The sequence below is a fragment of the Lissotriton helveticus genome, chromosome 1_2 (genome assembly GCF_964261635.1).
Source record: "Lissotriton helveticus chromosome 1_2, aLisHel1.1, whole genome shotgun sequence".
Taxonomy (NCBI): domain Eukaryota; kingdom Metazoa; phylum Chordata; class Amphibia; order Caudata; family Salamandridae; genus Lissotriton; species Lissotriton helveticus.
Window position 1 is genome coordinate 343881548 of NC_136058.1, and position 20913 is coordinate 343902460.

At 46.7% G+C, this 20913-nt stretch overlaps 1 non-coding gene across 1 annotated transcript; it reads right to left on the reverse strand.

The window, feature by feature from the left end:
• Window positions 1–9097: 9097 nt before the first annotated feature.
• Window positions 9098–9186, reverse strand: TRNAR-UCU (transfer RNA arginine (anticodon UCU)). The gene is given in 2 exon segments: window positions 9098–9133; window positions 9150–9186. It is a non-coding gene; the product is annotated as a tRNA-Arg (tRNA).
• Between the last annotated feature and the right edge of the window lie 11727 nt (window positions 9187–20913).

Here is a 20913-nt window from a genome sequence, read left to right on the forward strand (position 1 = left end):
CATTATCATTCAGCTAATGAATTTATGCAATCCATTTTAATGAATGATTACACGGCTTGAAAAGCGTACAGTACCTATAATCATTTTCATGTATTTCGCATACATCATTTCAAATGCAAAAATGTATTTTGGGGTGGGATGGTATACACATGCCCCTTTCAAATGTTTACTATTGCTTAGTTTTAGTAATGATGGACATTAATTCGTGGAATGGGTGTAGTGTTTTTATCTAGGGACCTGAATCGATATTCCTATTTTATGCCCTTGTCCAGTTATAATCAATAGTATCCATACAACGGCATAATAATCATCCATAATTCAGTCGTAGCACATGCTGTCACATTAAGCAATGCTACTTCTCCGGCCCCCTAGAAAGCACACCGAGTTCTCTAAACAAAACCAAGCCTCCAGCAACCTGGGAAATCCCCCTTGCTTTTGTTTTGATTTCGTCCTAGAACTCCTGTAAAGCACTGTAAGAATGGCCAGTTCTTAGTGACATCTTTATTGACGTCTTATGTCCAACCTTACGTCAAACCCGGGCACCTTTCAGGTATAAATATACCAACGTTGCCTTAAGCAAACACACGGTGGTGATTTTGGAGCAGAGCAGCTATCTACTTGCCCGAGAGCCCAGCTGATGCGAGATCCCACAGACGCTGCCCCTCCTCTTTGACGCACTGAGAGAGACGCTGTCTTTTCTCCTGCCGAGAAATCCAGCTCCGGTGTTTCCAGATACCTTCGCGGGTTACTGGGATATCGAGTCCTGAGAAAGAGATACAAGACCTCCTGCTTTCTAATTACCCAGGTACGGAGCTGACTAAACCCTTAAAGAGAATTCTTGGGTCAGATTCTTGGCAAAACAAACTTAACTTAAACTGCTACTTACTTACTCCTTCCCACGTATTAAGCTTAGGTCAGGTACACCGGGGTAGGCGTATTTAGAAGCACCAGTTGAGTACGTTAGTCAATGTATATATGTATATATATTTTATCTATTTTAAAGTATCACATGGCTAAGAAACCATATCAATGCTTTTACAGTATTATTTTATAATCCTCCTTTTACTGTACGCACTCTACTTTACCATGAGTATTACAATCGTGGCAATTAATTTCTCTTGTTTGAGGAAGAAGACTGCTCAATAAATTACACCTTTTATTGAAAACGCCCGTCTCTCTTTTCTCTGCATTCTGGTGAAACTAAGTACGCACATTTGACTGAGTGAAATAGCTGTCTATTGTTTTCACACAACTCTAGAGATACACTCTTATTCAGGGAGAGCAAAGTTGTCATGTTTTATGGTTGTCAGAAGCTAATCCCTTCTTGTCTATCCAGGGAGGTTAAACTCCTCCTCGTTTATTCGAGAAAGTTTCTAGTGACCTCTGAGCTAGCTGGCAAACCTTAAGTCTAATATAGTCAGTAGAGACCTAGATAACCTCAGTCCTACGTCTACACTGCTGAATATATTATTCCAATGCGCAGAGCCTATTGGGAATATAGGAACTACACTACAAAATCATCTAACATCTCTTTCAGTTTAGTTCTGTAGGCTAAAGGAACATTCCTAACTTTATGTCTAATGGGAATGGCTTTATCGTTTAGAATGATTCTATGTTTGAAATTTGTATATTTTCCCAATTCTTTTTCAAAAACTTTAGGATAACTCGTTTTTATGCGTTCAACAAACAACTCGTTTTTAATAGACTCTGAAGAAGTCAAATTCACATTGGAATTAACCTGTGATAATTCACTGTTGGAACTTACAACACACACTGGAGGAGAAGCATTGGGATAGAGTTTAATCCCTAATTCCTGTTGATGAGGCAAACCTAGAAAAGACACACCTTTGGTAGCTACATAGACTTTACCATTAATAAATCTATCTTTGAATTCCATTTTTGCCCAAAAAAAACCTTCGAGATCAATTTTGTGACCCGAATATCCCCCAGGTTGGATGTCAGGAGGTAACAATTCCCTATTACTCCAAAAATCTTTGAATACCTTGTTACCAATAATGGTGTACCATGAACACAAATCAACCATTAATTGGATAGGTTTGTCATCAATTAAAGTGATACAAGAGGGGAACTTTTTATGTTCAGATTCTTTCACAGAAAGTATGCAGTTGAGACTATGAAGAACTTCTTCTCCTTCATGAGATATATAATTAACTTTATGAATTGAACAACAAAAATTACTAAAATGTCCCTTTTTTGACATTTGAGGCACACTTTGTCCCATGCAGGACAACCTGTGTTGTTACCTGTATGGTTAGAACTACCACATCTATAGCATAGGACAGAATTTTTCCTGAAAAAAACTCTTGTTGTCATTGGTATTTTTAACAGCCTCTTTTTTAAAATAACTTCTAGCATTAGTATTGGAGCTTGTTTGATTTTTAACAACTGAAACTTCAGGTTCCGGGGTTTGTGTCTTAGAAGATTGATTCCTAATTTCTGATACAAATAACTCAGATTGGTCAATTCCCTTTGCAATGTTGACAACAGCAATAAGTGAAGATTCTGTGCCCAACCAAAGTCTTTCTTGAATCTTTTTACTCTTGGTTTTCATCATTATTTGGTCTCTGAGAACTTGCTCATAAGAAATATTTTCAAAAGCGCAAGAACATGCTAAAGAACGTAAAGCTGCGACATAATCTTCAGTAGATTCTTCCGCTTTCTGAGCACGAGAATAAAATGTAAACCTTTCCATAACAGTATTTATTTTTCATTTGCTTAGCAGCTTTTTCAAAAACATCTATATCTCCTGCATTTTCAATAGGAGGTAAATTATCAAATTCCTTGATGCCTGCGCCTCCTAAGCAATGTCTAAGTAAAGCAAGTTTCCTCTTCGCTAAACAACCATCTTTTTCTAATACTTCAACATAAGCAATAAACATAGGGTACCATAAATCCCACTCAATGTTAGGGTCCCCTGCTACTTGCAGGAAATGTGGAGGAGCAGCTATATTTGACATTGTGGTAAAAACAAAAAGAGGAATATAAACAAGTTGTAAATAAGAACAAAAAATGGTACCTTGCGCTGTAATATGGATGAGTGAAGCCTTGCGAATATTAAAAAGAAAGGAGACCGTAGAATTGTTCGAATATATTAGATATCAATATGGTGTGCGAATCACCGAAGAAACTGTCACAAATGTAGACAACTGGAAGTGGTGTGCGAATCACCGAATAAGGAATCGCACTATTGAATTAAAACTTAGCTATGCAATCGGAAAGTATTTTCCGGTGAGATGCGAAGAAAATGCTTCCTTCTCATGAAGTAAAATGGCCGTCGAGAGCGTCACGACGTGCGTGGTGATGTCATACGTTCCCAGGATTCAGTTCGGGAAGACGCATCAATCTGAGAAGATGAACGCTGCAAGTCGGAACACCTGGAGAATTCTATGACTTGGCACACTGAAAGGTAAGAAAGAACTCCAGTAACTGCATCCTTTAAATTGTAATGGCACGAGGAAAGTCATGTAGGAATTCAAAGAATGCAAATTAAAGCCACCGCTCAATAGATGCGGTCGATAATGGCCCCACAAATTCAGTAAATAGTAAGTGCCAAATGTCACAAAAATGTAAGTAATCACACTACGTAAGGCAATAAGAAAGCTTCGTAACCGTCAGCGGAAATAAAAGCAAAAAAAAAAAATTGTCCGCTAGGTAGAAGAAATTCAATATATTGAAAAAGAAGTTGAAAGTACATTACCAAGAAGTGACTACAGATTTCTAGGATGTTGATAGAAGAAATTCAAGGAATAGGAGCGAAAGTCTTGAATAATTTGTATCACCGATAGAAAATATAAAAAGGTGAACGCTGTCTTCAGAAAAAAAATCCAGTTCCCAATCGTCGCCAATTATTGTGTAGTAAAGGTCTTGCAAGGAAGTAGGTTTCAGATGAGGATTTATTCAAAAGAAGAACAGCTTGACAACCACAGATGAGAGACACGACCAATCTCTCTCAACTCCTCTCTCCTTCTCCCAGTTCATCCCCTAACATTCTATATGACCTAATACAATTCTATATATTACATAATGTAGAATACCACAGCCATCACAATGGAGGTCAAAGGTGAGCCTTGTCGGGCAGGAATGTGAACTGAAAGGAGCTCTGGGAATCTTCATGAGGTCTCTTTGGAATGACTCTTGCCCCAACGAACGATGGGTGGGGTCAAACTGACTACTTATGTGCAAGATGCCCCTAGCCTCCGACTTAGCTTACGACTTCCACAGAGGTGATGTACAAACATAGAAGCCTGGTGGCTAACAGACCAGGGCCTGTCTTCTTTTCTGTAATTGTTATTAATCTCTGACCACTTCCTAAACCCCAGATCATAGATTTATAGCTTAGCAGCCCCTGAGAAGGGATGTTGTTACAAAGTTAAATGTACATTGTAAAATAAGTAGATCCAATAATCGTAGGTATACTTAAGTTGGTTTATTAGTCATAGTTGGTAGAAAGGAAGGCCCCACCGGGTGCAGCATCCAGCTGCTCAGCCCCACTCATTCAAACTGACCACACATTCAAACCATGCATACACGAACATTCTAATGACATCACACACACACAGGCTGAGCAGCAGGGAAAGAGATGACCAGAATATAACAGATGTCATCCCCTGAGACTAGAGCCGAGCTCTGCTGAGAAGGGATGCCATCCGCTGAGACTGGAGCAGAGCTCTGCTGAGAAGCGATGCCATCCCCTGAGACTAGAGCAGAGCTCTGATGAGAAGGGATGTTAGCCCCTGAGACTAGAGCAGAGCTCTGTTGTACATATTCTAGTCTCAGCCAGGTTCAAACGTGGAGCAGTTTCTCTCGATCAGTGATCCAGAGATATCTCATTGACTGACAGATGATGCGCCTGCACTGTGGTTAGAGATGCCTGGGCGCCAGGTCTGTATCTAGCAGCCGGCTCTCTGGTCTGACTAGGAACAGACCCACAGACCCTCCTCAGCAATGCTGCCAGATATGCCCCCGAGGGCTGGATATGGATACCCTCTTCCAGGGCTGCTGTTCCCTCCCAGTCCATCAGTGTCATGCTGTGTGGCTCAGAGGATGGTGATTGTAGATGTGTGGGGAGGAGGGGGTTGCTTTTCACTAAGGCAGCTTGGTGAGAGCCCCCACCGCTCCCAGCCAGAATCAGGCTTCGAGGATCACGTGTGATGGGGCATTAAGGGGGGCTGCTGTATCCCCTGGAGGATGTTATAACTCCCAGAGGCGCAGATCATGTGGACTAGCGCCGCTGCGGTGCCGGTGTAGACACAACTGAGGCACAAACCGGAATATGTGTTAAAACCATCTTGCACTCTCTGTCCATCTCTAGAATAGTTACCAAATCCAGAACCTGTCTGGACTCTGGACCCCACTCTGTTCAACCCCTGACCCGGCCCAGTGCACCCCCACAGATAACCTGTTGCGGTTCTCTGGTGTAAAAAGACCAGAGAACCTGTGAGCACAAAGCACAAAGACTCCCTCACACCTGCGCGGCACTGAGTGCAGGGGCGTAGGAGACACTAAAATTCTAGGGGGGACAGTGACAACCTTGTGGACTTTCCAGTGACCCTATACAAATCACCTCCCGTTAAACAAATACAATTGCATACATTCGAAGTGAAATATTAAGAAAAGCAGGCATGTTGTCACAATTTTCATTTATGCTTTATTGTTATTTATATTCATATAGTAATCAGACCAAATGTTAAAAAAACATGTATATGAATCAGCTTGATGCACCAAGCAAACATAGGTGGCTGACTTAGGGTGGGGGCGTCCTGTTTGCAAGTGCATTATAATTTGAAAAGTACCTGCTGCTGCATTCCTGGTCTCCAGCAATTTTCAGGCAACAATAAAAATGTGAAGATAACTTTGGTGATTAATGTTCTTTATTGAGAGAGATCAAAGGTTTGGCTAGTGGAAGTTTTGACTCTTGGTAAGGTAGCCACAGTGGGGTAATATGCCTGCTGCAAAGAATGTGTACCACGCAGATCACAAAATGCATATCATGTAAATTGGTCAGTGAGTTACTGTTTTTGTCTGAGAGATTCTGTTGGTATTTGCAGTTTATAAGTTAAAATCCTAATATTGAACAGTGAGCTATTAACCGTCATCAAAGAGCTGCATGAAAACTTCAAGGTTTAGATTAGAACATTATGATTTTTCCCCAGTATTTCCTTATCCTAATGTTGGAAAATGGGTTCATTAGGATAGAAATCAATTCTGATTATTAAAGAGAATCCCCCAACCATGGTGTTATGTTTTAAATTCTGAGTGTGTGCTTCTTTAGTGTTGCAAAGCCATCCTGTGCCCTGGGCACTCCCCAACGTTTTGCTGACTGGTACTGGTGGTACCTGACTCTGACTGACCCTGGCATCTGCCTGAACAGGCACAGGGCCAGTGCTATTCTGAAAGAGACACTTAAAGATATTGTGAAAAAACCTACATACACTAGGGTGCACTATGGGTTAGGGTACCCCTATGATTGGCATGACCCCTCCTAGTTCATAATAGGGCAGGGAGATTAGAACTACCTTTAAGTCCCTAGAATATATTAGGGCATGGCAGTTTAGAGGCCAGCAGCCCTTTCTGCGTTTGCATGTGTGCACTGCTGAAGCCTGAGGTCAGTTTAAAAGTAGCCCTGTGTTGTAGAACTGCTTTTAAAATGCAAATTGTGCCCAAACTCGACTTTGGGGTTTGGGGAACTTATAAATTGATCAACTACAAGGCTGGGGCAAAAATAAGTTAAGTGGAAAAAAATATTCCACTTAACTATGGCTGTATCATATTTGCCACATAATACATCATCTGCTGCATAATCTAACAATTTGACCCAAAACAATTTTGTAGCTCAAACGGTTAAAAAATTACTAAAAGAAATGTGACTTATGTTGCTGTGAAGTGTAGGGCCCTTTGCAAAGGTTGACTGGTCACCTTTCCCTGTGCTGCATTTGTATGTTACACAGGTACTAATGAGGCAAAAGCTTTGCAGAGGCTGTTAATATGTATAAATATGTTAAAATAATAAAGTATCATAAAATGCACCGCATTACGCTGCAGCCTTTTTATTGTTGCATCATTTAGTCAACACTGCAACATAATTTTGGCCTCCATTGCTGCATAACTCCAGTGGCCCAAAAGAAGGCTGCACATGTTAAAAGTGTTTGTGCATAAAGCAGAGACCATAGTTTGCAAACTTAGGGGCTGATTATGAAGGCAGGCGGACTTCAGGCCGTCTGCCATCAAATCGGGGAATGGGACCGCTGGCCTTCAAGATGGCGGCCGACGATAGGCATTACAATGCAACCGCCACTATGGCGTTCGCAGTGCCTATCTTTCACATTGCAGCAGGTGCTGCTGGCTGTATCGTCTGCCGCAATGTAAAAACTGACATGTCAATCAATCAATCATAGCATTTGTAAAGCGCACTACATTCCGGTGAGGGTCTCAAGACGCTAGGGGGGGGGAACTGCTACTGTTCGAAGAGCCAGGTCTTGAGGAGTCTCCTGAAGGTTAGAAGGTCTTCGGTTTGTCGTAGGCGGATGGAGAGGGTGTTCCATGTCTTTGTGGCAAGGTGGGAGAATGATCTGCCACCGGTGGTCACTCTTCGGGTGCGGGGGATGATGATGAGGGCATGGTCTGTGGAGCGGAGCTAGCAGGCGGGGGTGTAGAAGCCGAGTCGTATGTTGAGGTATGCCGGTCCGGTGTCGTGGAGTGCCTTGTGTGCATGGGTGAGGAGCTTGAAGGTTATCCTCTTGTTGATGGGGAGCCAGTGCAGGTATTTCAGGTGGGGTGTGATGTGGCTGCGGCGGGGTATGTTGAGGATCAGTCGTGCGGAGGCATTCTGGATGCGTTGCAGTCGTGACAGGAGTTTGGCCGGGGCTCCTGCGTAGAGTGCGTTGCCGTAGTCCAGTCTACTGCTGACGAGGGCTTGGGTGACCGTCCTTCTAGTTTCGGTGGGGATGTAGACGTTGAACAGCGTTAGGCTGAGGGATGAGCTTTGGGGTACGCCGCAGATTATCTCAGTGGTTTTGGAGCAGAAGGGGGGAGGCGGATGCTCTGTCAGGTCCCATGTCTGGGGGCTGAGGGGAAAGGGGCCCGCTATGGGCCTCCATTGTCCCTTTCCGCCAACTTTTCCATGGCGGGTGAACTGCCATGGATAGGCTGGTGGGTAAGGGGTATCGTAAGCCCTACTGTGGTGCCTGGTAGGCACCACCAGCATTGTAGGAACCAAGAGCCCCTCCGCCGCACTGGTGGGCTCAAGCAGCCAGTCGGGAGCATGGCGGTTGGTCTTTCCGACCGCCAGGAAAGCACCCGCCATTGTAATATGGTTGGCGTTGATGCAGTCACCGATGGCAGTGGGACCGCCAATGACAGGGTGACGTGGCGGTTCCACCTTCAATATAATCACCCCCTAAGTTTGGTGTGAATGCAAATCCTACATTGCCAACCTCTGGTAAGTTGCACCACTACTGCTGAAAAAGGCCAATGGAGGTACCAATGGGTTCGGTGGACTGGCCTCAAGGATCTTGTCACCTCAGTGACAGTCACTGTCGATCTAATGTGTGCTTCTTTGTATGCCTGCTCGCAAGACTGGAGGTGAACTGCAGTATGGATTGCGGTGGACAGGCCTTCCAGGTTAACTCACACTTGCCACCGTTGGGGTCCACCTGCGGGTGCTTAGACACCAGGGCTTCTAAGGTCTATCGGGCCTTCTAAGGTGTAGCATTGGAATGAGCTCTGTCAGGAGTGCGGTCTGGTGGACTGGTCATGAAGGCTGAAAATGGTGCTCCAGTTCCGAATTCAGCAGCTCTGGCCAGAGTGCCGCATCCTCTCCCACACTGAACACTATAGTGCCCCACTGAGAGAAACTTGCAATGCCTTCAGCTACAACTCAATTGTGCTGCAACTAAATTCAAATTATGCACTAGACAACAGTAAAATTCTGCCTGGCTGCACAGAGCCCCCAGGGCCGGGCTGGGGAATGAAACGCAGCTCTGGAGAAACATGCACAAGCCAACCCTGCTCCTTGTGCTCTTTCTCAAAATGTATGAATGAACTTTTCTATCATAATTCGGAGCACTCTGTATCAAAACGACTCTGGTGGGACTCGAACCCACAACCTTTGAATGCCTCCACTGCCAGCCTAGAAGTCCAACGCGCTATCCATTGCGCCACAGAGCCACCTGTAGAAACAAACCCCTGTAAGTGCAGTCCAGGTGGAAGTGAGAAAAAGTGATACTCGTGTCCAATTACTTGCTTCTGAGTCCCAAAAGTAAAAAGTTCGGATGCATTTCTAGAGATGAGATGGACGAGGACTCCGCTCGCTCCACTCACAGGGTCTCAGGGGTGTGTGAGATATTTTGGGCCGGGTTATTTTTAGCTCCCGCTGGAAGCTTTTCACCGCTGGGCGACTATGGTGTTTTTCCTCAACAGGATAAGAACAGTTACATGTATCATGATATTGACCCCGCCCCTCTTTTGCTGTCAGTCACCACTACAGACATTAAAACCCACGTACATCCAGACTCCCCGGGGCCCACATGGGGTCCGCTCCTGCCCCTGCTTCAGGGGAGCCCCGAGGCGTGGGTAAAGTCACACCGGAGCCTCCTCCTGCGCTCTCCACTGGGTTTAAGTTCTGAGAGTGAAATATTAAAACACATCATGAATTCACGGAATGATCCGTATTATTCAAGGATCACGTGACACGTCTTCCTGCTGGATTCACATGAGCTCGGACGGGAAAAACCAGAACAATTTGGTGACTTTCAATTTCTTCTTCTTGAAACACATGAAAGGAAAGCCTCATCCCCGCATCTTCTGTTCAGAGACGGGAACAAACCAGGCTCGATTCTTAAAGGTGGAACCAGGGCGCCAAATTCGCACTCACAGAAGTACACAATAGCACACACTGTCGGCTCTAGGGCGGCGTGACCGGAGCGGCTGCACTGGGCGCCGACCTGGAATGGGCGTGGGGTCGTCTGTGTTTAGCAGTAGTGAACGATTTAGAAACACCTGCTGCAGAGTGCCTTGTGCGTCCAGCTTTCAGGCAGCAATAACAATGTCATGATAACTCTTGTGGTTAATGTTCCTGCTGAGAGAGAGATGGAGTTTTGTCTAGTAACATTGTTGACTCACCATACATTAGCACAGAGGGTTATTAGGGAGGGACACTTTTGAGGGCTTATATGTGGGGGACGGGGGGGGGGGGGGGGGGGCGGTGGGGGGGGAAGGGGGTGTGAGGCGGCTGAGCCCCAAAAAGATGATCGCATCTGGCTCTCCCAGCGCTAAGGCCGCCCTGATACCACACCCAGTTGTATCCAGGGCAGCAGCAGTGAAGGTGAGGCTGACAGAGGAGGGTGAGGTGCAGGGCCGGACTGGCCCTTCCGGGCACCGGGCAATCCCCCGGTAGGCTGGATGGGATGGGGGCTGGTTTCGTGACACGGGGCCGGTTCTGTTGTTGGGGCCGATTTGGACCGCCCCCAACAACATAACACAGATAGTGTTTACAGCTGTACGTTAAGCACATCACAATCAGGCCTCCTGGCTGCTGCCTGAGAGGCCTGGTGTGAGCTGCGGTGCCGCGCCGATTTAAAATACATGATTTCATTTTGATCACCACCTGACCTCACCTCCTCCTGTCACCGACGTGCGCAGCACACATGTGTCACCGCCTCCGCGGCGCCGCTGTTTTTTTAGGGTGAGGTCTGCAGTAATGCTCATGCGCATTGGGAAATACGCGTGAATGAGGCGAGGTCGAGGCAGGCATTTAGAGCAGGACAGCCAGGAAAGAGATCCGCACCCCGTAATTTAATCTCCCCTGTCTGCCACCCGCAGTGCAGGTGAGTGTAGTATTTATTTGTTTGCAGTGATCAGGGGCCAGATCTGATTTATGGGTGGTGGGCGGCACAGCTCTACTGTGCAGTTTGCTAAAAAGACATTTTAGCAGGTGGGTGTGGAAGACGGAACTAGGAAAATCACAGCAATCAGCGATAATTGAAGTGAAATCATCAGGATGGATTTTTTGACATGTTTATCGACATTGTCTCTCTGTTTAAAGTGTAATCATGTATTCTTCTTCGTGTAACAGGATGCATATACCCATTGTGTCCCTATTAGACTTCGAGGCGCGCTCATTTGTTTCTCCCCATGGATGAATGAAATAATTCAATGTAGATGTATAAAGCACACAGAGACAGGCGTCCTCGAGCTAGGGAGCATAGAACAGAAGGAGAATGTCCAACCCATTTAGCAGCTAAAAGACATGTTCTGAGGACTTTGTGAAATGAAGTGTGGGTTGTCGGAGTTCTCAATAATAAAGGAAGCATGTTCAGTGACAGCGTGCACCTTTAATTACTTTCCTGAATATAAATGTGTCAGTGTGCAAACGCCTATTTGCCTCTGTAATAAGCGACAGTTTGCTCTCAGTTCGCCCCCTATAAATAGAAAAAACGCGCACTGTCCTTTCTCACTTGACGGGTTGCGTGAGAGGTTTAAATAAAATCCCGGGTTTCTCTCTTTAGTATAAGAAAGCTCCAACTGTCTCGTTTCTCCCTGTAGCACATGACAGGTTGCAAACTCAATGTTTTCCCTATAACACTTCATAGCCTGCACTTTGCTACTGTTGTCTTAGTGTAGTAGCAAGCTTTCATTGCTCTGCTGTTAACTACAACAGGTGCTGCTGGTCTCTACTCGCTGTGCTGTCTTGCGCCACCTCCTTGTTGTAATGCATGTCCGCTCGCACTCTCACTGTTGCTCCCTACACGAGGTACTTGCTTGCAGTCTTGTTTTGCTTTCTATAGTATTCGATGTTGCTCGTATGAGTGCCGGCTTGCACTCTCCTTGCTGCTGGAACAATTTTCCGAGTACGGCTGCTGCTGACCATTAACTGCACCAAACAAAGGTTCACAGAGGTCGGAAAAAAAATAGTACTACTGAAAATTCAAGTGTAACACATATGTCAAACCTGTTGAGAGAGGGAGAGGGAAAGCACACAAATATCCTCGATGTGGCGTAACACAGGCCCCCGCAGCCTCCGCAGTGCAGGTGGGGGGGCCCTCAGCACAGTACTGAGGCCTGAGAGAGATGAAATCTGGAGTGGCAGGCAGTGGTGCATGCTGGTACTGGCAGGCTTTGGGGTTGGGCAGTTTCTCACTCAGAATGACAGCTCCTGCAGTGGTTGTCCTCAGGTAGTCCTCACAAGCGTGTCCCAGTGACTCGAAGCACGGCGCAGCATTAGCGACTCAATTAAACTCTGAACCATAGTTCTCTGACCTTATAGACTTAGAGAGGGCAAGTTGCCATTAGTGCTGCCAACTGAACTGATCCGGTAATTAATAGAAGAGGTTCTCACAAGAAACTATTCAAATCTTTTAAAGTACCACTGGGGTCATTTAACTAACTACATTTGAAAAAATAAATGTATTTATCATTTTTATAAATGTAACTAAACTAATTTGGTGAGCCAAGACAACAAATGGAATCCCTGTATTTCCTTCTGCAGCTTTGTAAATCTAATCTTCAATTCCTTGAAGAATATCAGTCTTTACCAGGTGTAGTATTATCACACCAAAATCTGCGTGACTCGCAGTAAGCCCCTAAATATTCTGAACAGAGGGACAGAAGATTTTGGTGCACAGGATCCCCAAAACCATTAGGATGGGCATATCATATGATGTGGCTGTGTAATCATGGTCACCTCTTTAGAATGTTAGAGATGTAATGAGATGGAATGTTGGAAGGCCATAGGGCAGTTGATGAAGGCTGAGGTGTCTGAATAAATAATACCTTACTTGAATGAGTAATTGAGGTCGACATCCCAATTTGGCAACAAGGGTGGTAGGCAGAAGCTAAGTCATACACCTCAAAACGGATGAGGTGTTATTTGTCAATGGTAAAGAGACTGACCGCAGACAGCTCTGTGTCACTTAGGAGTATTGCCATAGTGACAACTCGAGTGGAAACAGGACCCGGATATACTCCCAGTGACTGCAGCAAGGTGTGTAAAGAGGCATTGAACTAAGTAAGAGGAGGATTTTGGATGGTTATGTCAATCGGAGTGGCGTGAGCATGATCAGCTTGTTGAAGTTCGTGCATCATATTGACTCAGCCGTGAGGTTGGCAAAGTGTGTGTGTGGCCTCAACGAGTGTATGATGTCATCATGTGATGACATCATGGCCATTTTGGATTGGGATTCAATTACAGAGGAGTGATAACTGCGAGCAGCCATTTTAGAGTGGGTCACTGTGGTATTTTGGAGGCATTTGCTGAAGTGAAAGGTCCCAACGAAGTTGTCCATATAAAAGTGTCCTCTTTGGAAAGTGATTTCTTGTACTAAGTGTGAGCATAAGGCACTTTACAGTAGTTAAATGATGTAACAGACAACAATACCCTGACACTCGCTTTTTGCTCTTCTCTATAATATATTCAGGTGTCTAGTCAATTTAAAGGCATTCTTATAGTAATTTCTGCAGAAAATTTCAGCTCCAATGATTTTTCCTGACATCACAGGGCGAACCAAATCTTAAATGGAAGAAGGTTTTCGGGAATTATTTTTGAGTTTGTGGCACTAACTTAAACTCAGCGAGGAAACATGCACTGTTATTACATCATTTAGGCACAGAAGGCAAGAGGTGTTAGAAAATGTACCTGAATTGTCTATAGAAGACACAAGGAATTTGAATGAGAACGAAATTGTCTTCCAAAATCTAGAGGAGTCTGTGGAAGATTTTGTGACTATTTTGCGTAAACTGGCATAACGCTTCCATTTTGTCAAACCTACATAGCAGAGAATTAAAGACTAATTAGTTTTAAAAAGCTATAGTGACGAAATACTTGAAGAATTTTGGTTGAAGGATGACCCACCTCTAGAAGTAGTGATTCTGGTGGCTAAACGTTTAGAACTAATGCTGAAGTATGGGGAAGAGTTGAGTGTAGAGAAGGATGTGAAAATTACTGTGAAAAAGAGGGCTCAAGTGATGTGTGTGTTGTCAAAACTAATAGTGAGTTTAAAAAAAGGAGATTTAGAATTTATAGGGACATTTTACAGATGTGGAATGGTGAGACACAGAGCCAATGACAAGATGGGCCCTGGTTTGTCTCTAATTTGCAATACATGTGGCAGGAGAACTCCTATTAGTAAACAGCCATGAGTAAACAACTTTGTAGTGTTTTAAAAAAGTAATACAGCCAGCCTGAGGCTGCCTGACTGTGACCTATGTGACTGACCTGTGCCTCAGTCTGTGTTAGTCTCGTCTACACTGATTCACAGACTTCTCAGAGACTTACTGTCCCATGTCGTCGGCTCGAGTGAGTCCACTGACACAATCTAACAGTGTCTCTCTATAATTACTAGGCCGCTGCTAATGTTTGGGGTCTCTAACATCCTGATGGAGGCTCGAGTGCATGCCGGGCCCCGCCCAAATCCCTGGCCTGGAGTCCAAAGTGCTGTAATGCACATGCCATTATTATGATTATAAATTCCAGGGTAGGAGCCAGGGGGCCTAGTCGGCATAGGTTGGCTAATTGTTTTTCCACTGGCCTGGCAACACACATGTCCAACTAGTGCAGGTCCGATGTTCAATTTCCTGCCTCAGCCTGTGTGGTACAGTAAGCATTGATGCCAAAGTTAAAGCACAGCAGTCGAGTGTACTGTATACCAGAACACTCTATAGCACCAAGCCCCAGGAAAGATAACTTCTGCCTCAGCCTACCTACTACCACACCAGCAGCATTCAGGTAATTTATCAGAGAAAACAGCTCTAGAAGCACGACTCCGGTAAATGTAAATTGATACTTGTATAGCGCACTACTCACCCTCAAGGGTCTCAAGGCGCTTGTACGAATACCGCTGTGGAACCCATCCTGGCTTTCCCTGTGAGGTGTCCACTCCTAGGCACCCCCAAGGTGGAGGCCAGGCATCCTTTGCGTTGTGGGGGCCATTGTGGAGATTAAGCAAGCTATTGCCCAGAGTTGCAGAGTGGGACTCCATGATTGGAAGAGGCACCGAGGCGAGAATTATCAGGTCCGTGGAATTTTTGAGCTCAAGACCCGCCAAGGTGGGGAATTGAACCCTGGTCCCAGGCTAGACTTCTGCATCATTGTCTGCCGCTCTAACCATTGAGCCACACTTCTCCACTCCGGTACAGTAAGTATTTTAATATTCTGGCAGATACAAAAGGTATTTTACCCCTATCTGAACATACTTTAAACAGTGCATATAAGAAGAAAACAGTATAAAATGTGTTTTCAAACTGCCCTAATGACCCCTGACTGATAAAGTAAAAAAAAGACAGAAAGTGCATTTAAAAAAAGAACACAGACAATTTCATGCAAAGTTCCCTTAAAACTCAAGTCCAGGCCTTTGAAAACTGTTAAAACCTAGAATGGTAGACTGTATTTTTTCTCCAAAAGGTGGCAATCCTAAATGAGCACCACTATTGAGGCTGCAGTAAGAGGACAACAGTTGAGTGTAATGTATGTCAGCACTCTCTGCAGCTCTGAGCCCCTGACAGATGGCAGTATAATCCTCTTGGAAAGGGGCAGTAGGTTAGTGAACTTCTTTTTTAGGTATTTTGTAGTAGTTTCAATATCTTTTTAGAACTTCTCATTATTTGAAAGTGTGTAATTGTGGATATTTATTTCTGTCAATGCACTTCATTGATTGATTTTTCTTGTGAAAGTGTCACTCTAAGTGTTACACATGTTGTCACATGTTGCTGTTGAATGTCACTCATAAGTACAGTTAAATCATAAAAATGGGACACATGAGAAGTCAGAATACTTGGCAGCTATGAGTAAGTGCTTGAGACTGAGTGACAGTATAATCTCCAAGTTCCACTTGCTATGCTATAAAATTAGCTTTTTAGGCTACCATGTGGTCAGGAAGGATCAGATTAATTAGATCAACTTCTGAGCAGCTGCAGTGCCTGCCCTCTGTTACGGAGAACTTAAGTCACAAAGTCTTTCTCCAGTTAACGCCCTTCCATTACCCATACTTTGCAGCAGTTTTAAGATCTTCTTAGAGATTCTTGTTGCTCAAATGGGTGTAATTTCTGATATTTATATTTTTCCCATGTCTTAATTGCTTGATTTCGCTCGCAAGAAAGTGTCACTCATAGTTGTTGAAATGTCACTCATAATTACACTGAAATTATGAAAATGTCACACATAGCAATCTGAAACCTTTAAGGTCATCATCTACTATTTACTGTGCTTTGAAAGTTGATACAATTTGAATATATGATGAACATGTAATGAAAATGTGCTGTAAAATTCCCCATTTTGGACTGTCGTTTTCCAAAATTTTCTTAGGGGACAACCCCCCCAAATCCCCTTATTAGCAGTCAGGATCGCTCGCTGCGCTCGCTCGCTACGCGCAACGGGGGCTGGTCTGGCAAAATTTGCCAGGGCTGCTTTCAGTTCCCAGTCCGGCCCTGGTGAGGTGGAGAGAGAAGAGGGTGAGGCAGGAGAAAGAGAAGGACTAGGAGGAAAGAAAGCAGGGCGAGGCAGAGAGAAAGGAGGGTGAAGCGGAGAGAAAAGAGATACGCACATAGATACAAACCCCCTGAAATGCAGAGTTTAATTTCAATTTGTTGCCCCAACTTCAGCAGAAGGTGGCTTGTGCAGCTCGTCCTCATAGCAGATCATCCATCGCGCAGAGACCCTGCTTTCAGACACCTGGGGGTTGTTACTAATCTTCAAAACACATCTGTGCTTCTACCCGGCACCTCCACAACTGGAATCCTACAGCCAGGCCTGACCACAGGGCCGGACTGGGAACTGAAAGCAGCCCTGGCAAATTTTGCCAGACCAGCCCCCGTTGCGCGTAGCGAGCGAGCGCAGCGAGCGATCCTGACCGCTAATAAGGGGATTTGGGGGGGTTGTCCCCTAAGAAAATTTTGGAAAACGACAGTCCAAAATGGGGAATTTTACAGCACATTTTCATTACATGTTCATCATATATTCAAATTGTATCAACTTTCAAAGCACAGTAAATAGTAGATGATGACCTTAAAGGTTTCAGATTGCTATGTGTGACATTTTCATAATTTCAGTGTGTTGGACTTGGCCTTTTCCCCCAAAAATTTTTCGCTTTTGACCCCCTTATCTGGATTGTCTCCCCCATGGGATTAAACCTGTATAGGCCATGAGTGGTGTGAGACACCTTGTGAAAATGTAATTACCTGACATAATGTGAGCACTTGTGAAATCCCCCATTTTAAAACTGCACTCCCATTTTGGAAATGTACCTGACTGAAATGTATTGTTTTTAAAATGGATGCCATGGCCATGGGTTTTGCCACTGGACTGACATAGGTCAGCAGTCTAGATTATATTACCCAGCTACCCCTAGTTTTGGAGGGAAAGCCTGGCACCCAGGGTGCTCACCCCCTCCCCTAGAACCAGTTTAGGCTAGATGTGCCAACATTCTAGAAGGTCCTGGCACTGCCTGGGAGGAGGGTATAAATAGGGAGAAGTGTCACCAGAGAGTCAGTCAGCGCTGGGACAAGGAAGGGAGGGGGACCTGCTGTGAGGTGCTACCGCCACATGGACCTGTGAGCTGGGCCCTGCACCCCTATAAACCCCCCCCGCTGCTGTCCCCATGGGCCCCTGACAAGGGAGGACTCTTCATAGGTCCCTGACGCTGTGGGACCTTGGACTACGCCAGCGCTGAGGGAAAAAGGTACCCAGAAGAGGAGGAATGCTGTGGGCTTGAACCCCCCAGGAGGTGAGGAGTGTGCCCCTGGGGCTGGCTGTGGAACTGTTCGCCCCCCCTCCGTGAGGAGCCTACTTAGAAGCCCTGGTTTGCCTACCTAAGCGCTGTAACCTCCAAGACTGTTGCTGCCCTGACCTGAACTGTCCTGCCTGGAAAGCGCTATAATTTGGAAGCGCTAGAGAAGGACTGTGAGGAGCTGCGTGTCCCTAGAAGCCCTGAACTGCCTCTATTCTGTTGGGCAGAGGGAGGAGCAGTGCGCTGTGAATAGCGCCGTTTTCGCTGTTTTCTGAGGAGACTGGCAGCCTGTGAATAGCGCTGTTGTGGAGGCGCGCTTTGGGCCGATTTAAATAATTAATTAAAAAGGGAGCCTACCCCTTGTCGCAGCCGGAGATCACCGTCGCAGCCCGGGTGCTGAGGAGACTGTGAGGAGCCTACCCTCGCGTCATCGCGCTGTCGCTAAGTAAATAATTAATAAAAAGGGAGCCTACCCCTTGTGCCACCGGAATCACCGCCGCAACCCGGTGTCGTGAGGAGACCATCCCCCGCTGGGCAGCGCATCGTTGCAGCGACCCCCGGTGTCAGGAGGGGGCCGCCGAGGTGGAAAGAGGGCCGCGCTAGGCCCTGAGGCCGCTGTGTCCTGCATCACGTGACGGGGGCGTCCGGCCGCGTCATTGGCCCGCCCCCGCCAACGCCGCGCAGGGATTGGCTGCCGGCCGACAACCAGAGAAGAGGAGCCGAGTTTAAGCCCCGGGTCCCTGTGAGGAAGGAGGGGACCCGGGTGAAACCTGTGACTGGTGCGGGGCCCCCGTGGTCAGGAGGGAGCCCCGATTGGGAGCGACCGGAGCGGGAGGCCACCCCGCCGGTCTGTGCCCCGGAGTGAGGGGCCGGTGAGCTAGGCGGGGCCGGGGCACACTGTCGGTGCCAGCCCCGCCTCCCCAGAGGAAGCGACTCGCCGGCGTTGCGGGGCTCCCGGGAGATCGAAGGAGCCCCGTGTGAAGTGGGAGGAAAGCCGGGCGGCTTCCCCCACGTGTGCCAGGACACCGCGTGTGTCCCTTGAGGCCTCCCCGAGGCCGAGTTGAAACTCCGGGCCCCCGTGAGCAAGAGGGGCCCAGATGACTCCGCCTGGAAAGGAGTGCCTCGTGTGCTGCTGCAGGAGTACAGAGGGGTGAGCCTCGAGGCACGTGGTCGGTGCTTGGCCCCCTCCACGGCAAGGAGAGTGAGCCCTGCAAGGGAAGAGGACAATCCAAGGAGCCCGGTGAGTGGGGCCTCAGCTGCGTGGTGGTTGGGGGGCTGGAGCCGGGGCACAGGGTCGGTGCCCGCCCCAATGACTGCACTAACTTTCTAGGTGCCCCGTCTGGCAGTGGGCACCTGCAACGTTGGGCCCCAGCGCAACGAGGGACCCCAGCAGACTGTGCCGGTTGTAGAGGGCCCTATATCTAGCCCATAGGGTCATCCAAGGAACTATGGGGGCCTATAGGGCGACTGTTAACTTTTGTGCCTAGGGGACTAGTCAGGTGTGTCCTGCCCCATGATACCTGTGTAGGCCTGATATTCCCCCTGCATGGGCACGCCCGAGGTTCTTAGGCCTGGCCTGATGAAAAGGTTTACGGTTGAGAAAATGTTCTACATCTGATGAAATGCTTTACATTGACCAAAATGTTATTTCCTCATGTAATTCCCTGCTTATTCCTGTTGAAGGAAGTGTTTTACCCTGTCATATGTAGTTCTATTCCGGCCTGGTATTTTCAGGTTACCTGGTCAGGAGCGATGCATTTTTTTACGCCTAGTGTTCCTTGTAGGCGGATTATCCTACTAAGGAGTGTGCCGAATGTTAAATGCATTTAGGCTCTTGTGATATACCCACAAGGATGCCCCTAGTCACCTCCCCTGTTAAGGAGCAAGCCTTGCTGATTTGTTACAGGTGCTCCTGGCTATTATGTGCTATGATGCCCTGATGTTTCCTTTTACAGAGGTCGTGGTGGAGTGATAATGCAGGTTATGCGTATTCATACTACTGGTATTTTGCATTACAGGGGTGGGGATTGGCGTTATAATGCATGAGGTGTATTTATGCATAATGTTGTATCTTACCTGTTCAGCCTACCCCCGAGGATGAAAGCCTGAGTTGGCCCCGCCAGATTGGCCCCAGGTCTAATGTTAATTTAACCAACCATTCTTATTTCAGCATGGACTTTGGACTCAACCCTTTTTGTCCCATGTAAATAATTCCCCATGAAGTATTTGGCTCTGGCGCCAGTTGGCGCCTTGTTGTGATTACCAGTGTATTTTTCCTTTTTACCTTGCAGGTTGGAGATAACACTAAACTTATTCTTTTCCAACCAAAGGTGGTGTCGTGACTCTTTTGTGGTGTGATTGGTGTGTCGTCTGTGGGTACTGCGTGAATGCTTCACATGTCCTCCAAGTTTGGCCTGCCCGCTTGATGCCATGCTACCCCCTTTGAGACTTGGGCAACCCCCAATTCCAACATTTGGTGGCAGCGGTGGGATGGGACTTGTGTTTGTGCAGTACCACAGCGGCCACGGGTTACACTGCAAATAGAGCTTTGGAGGTAATCCGAGCCTTGTTGTGGGGATTATTGTTGCTTCCTCCTGAAAGTGTTTGACAATTGTGTCCCCTTGTTCCACTGGGAGGGTGTGTCCCGGGTGTATCTCGCCACGATGGGGTTGATTTACCAGGAAGTGGAACTGATGGAGTACACCGAACAGGAGGTGATAAACTTCCTCCTGGAGAGAGGGATACCCCCAGTAGGGAACATTAGGAGGAATTTGTTTCTCTATGAGGCCCTCAAGAGGGGAGAGGCCTTAGAGGTTAATGGGGACTTGTCTGACTACCCCCCCGAAGTGTTGAAGGGTCAGTGGGTTAGAGACCAGAGAGAGGGCTCCCCATCCAGAACCCTGGGAGGTAGTTGCTCCAATGAGGGGGAGGAAGAGTCTAGCAGGGCAGAGACGCCAGTAGCTGTGGAGGACACCGAAGAGAGGGAGTCTCGCACTGGGTCCAGTCCCGGGGGCACTGCCCCATCCCTTTCCCTGTCCCCAGAAGAGTGGGTAGATAGGAGGGAGGAGAGGGAGTATCAGCTGGCGCTGGCAAAGCTCAGGCATGCCGAGGGCTTAGCGCAGCTGAGGGTAGAAGAGCAGCGACTAGAGACTGAAAAAGTCCTAGCGCAGGAGAGGAT